The 2,500-nt window shown below is 28.4% G+C and overlaps 1 long non-coding RNA gene across 1 annotated transcript in view; it reads right to left on the bottom strand.

Annotated features, from left to right (window-relative positions):
- LOC122247932 (uncharacterized) overlaps positions 1 to 698 on the bottom strand; it is a 962-nt gene extending 264 nt beyond the window's left edge. The window contains exons 1-2 of the long non-coding RNA XR_015192603.1: positions 654 to 698; positions 1 to 69 (exon numbers count right to left, since the gene is read on the bottom strand). The exon at positions 1 to 69 is cut by the window's left edge and continues 264 nt beyond it. This is a non-coding gene — a long non-coding RNA (uncharacterized LOC122247932). The remainder of the gene's footprint in view (positions 70 to 653) is intronic.
- Positions 699 to 2,500: the final 1,802 nt, after the last annotated feature.

Raw genomic sequence — 2,500 nt, 5'->3', positions numbered from 1 at the left:
GTCAGGCATGGCGCTAGTCCATCCTACGAGTCCTGTCAGGGCCACGATCAGGGCCAGAACCATCGACAGCTGTAAAGTTCAAACCAATCAGTAGACGTACATCTAATTTTGAAAGGCAAATAATTACACGGATGGTATGAACAGGTACTGATATATATATGTATATGTATGTATGTATATATATATATATATATATATATATATATATATATATATATATATCCGGTCATATATATTTAAGTACACACACACACGCACACACACACACACACACACACACATATATATATATAATGTATATATATAATCATATATACATGTATATGCATAAATATATGCATCTTTATCTTTGTCTATATACATATATACAATATCTATCAATTCCTATGCATATGAATATTTATCTATGTATCTATCTATCTATATATATATATATACATACATACAAATGTATGTGCATGTATGTGTATATGCACACCTTTAATGTACATGTGGAAAAGCCTCTAGTGGAAAAGCTATTAGTGGATAACATTAATATATTTAAAGACGTTGAACACATAAACCATAGAACATTTTTTGCATTACATATTACTTCATGGAATTCGAAAATGCTGATTATCTTCATTCTTTTATGTTGTAAGTGAATGGCTTACCAGTTTCATGTTGAGATCTGATTTGCTTTGTGTTGCAGCAGGAAAAACTCTGAAGATATAAGGCACGAGTTTGAGCTTATATACAAGACGAACACCAAGGTCAGTAATTATCTAATGGAATTGCCAAACCATAAAAGACTTACTTCGAATTTTTTTTTTTTCGTTTTTTTTTTATGAACATAAATAGCTAAGAGAGAATTAAATCTAAATAGGGATATATGATATGCAGGAAGCCTGATAGATCAACATACTCTATATGGTATATCCATATGAATTTTGTCACCTGTGTATTGTTCTAATTTTACTAAACACGTAAAGCATTTCTCCACGCACACATGCATCCCCACACATATCTATCTATCTATATATATAAATATTTATATACATGTATACATATACATATATATATATATATATATAATATATATAAATATATATATATATATATATATATATATACATATATATGTATATATATATATATATATATATATATATATATATACATATATATGTATATATAGGTATCTATATATATATGTATATATAGGTATGTATATATATATGTATATATACATACATAAATTCATTTCTTTATCTTTTTACACTCATGTAAATATTCATGTGTATGCATATTTCTGTGTATATTTGTCCATCTGTTTGATACATACATATATGTACATGTATTAATATATCTATCTATTTATTTATACATATGTATATATATACATATATATATACATATATATGCATATATATATATATATATATATATATATATATATATATATATATATATATATATATACACGAGATGAATTTATCATATCATATCATATCATTTTGTATTATTGAAATCTGTCGCAAAGTAGTTTTTGTTGTATTACTAATACTAAGGCAACATTTCTCTTACAATGATAACTGTTTGATCATTGGATATGTTATGAGTGAAAAAAAGTGTGCAGGGACTAATTGCCATCAATTATAGGGAAATCTATGGTTGAGGGTTAGTAAATCTTACGAAACGACTATCCGCAACCAATGTTTATATTCACTAAATAATGAAAGGTATGATTTGTATACAGATAAATATCATGACTCTTTATATACAAAATACGTTAAACGCAGATTGTTTTGCGCTCTCTCCTCTCTCACTTCTTGTTTTTTAGACTGTTTATGTGTGTGATTTTAATATATGGTCTCGGAAATGAAAGGTTATATAAAGAAGGGAATGTGATAAATTGCATAAGATTAACGTAAATGAAAGGAATTGCACAATGAAATGGTATATGCATGTAATCTACTTAAGGGGATTGTAATACTAGAGTTTCGATGAATGGAGGTTTGGATTAGGATACGGACATTACTGAGAAATAAATATCCGAAACAGTAGAATAGAAGATAAAAATGTGTTGCCATCATACCTTACCTTTGTGTGCTTTATACCGTACCATCTCTACACGGGAAAAATGTTTAACTAATGTTCAATTAACATACGGAGTCGATTTTGCGCGGAGATGTCTACGTACCACGCAGATGAGCACCATGAATGAGTTGATGAGTCATCTGCCGACATCCACTCTTAGGGAAATATTTCGGTCTTTACTCTCTCTCTCTCTCTTAAAGTTAAATCATACAGAAAGGAATGTTTAAAATTTACTACCGTGTTTGTGTGTGTGTGTTTTCATGTGTGTGGATATAAGTGTGTTTATAAGGCAATGTGCATTGTGTTTATAAGTGTGGATACATTTTTGTAAGTGCACGTAACTATTATCATCCTCATATGATATTTTCTGAAGGGTCATAAATATACACTAATTTCCTAATGTTGCATTTCATATATCTGT

This window comes from Penaeus japonicus, unplaced genomic scaffold, assembly GCF_977035675.1.
Source record: "Penaeus japonicus unplaced genomic scaffold, GWHDUDI00000001_assembly GWHDUDI00000031, whole genome shotgun sequence".
Taxonomy (NCBI): Eukaryota; Metazoa; Arthropoda; class Malacostraca; order Decapoda; family Penaeidae; genus Penaeus; species Penaeus japonicus.
Note: the sequence above shows the minus strand (reverse complement) of the source record. Positions and strands in the feature narration are given on the sequence as shown.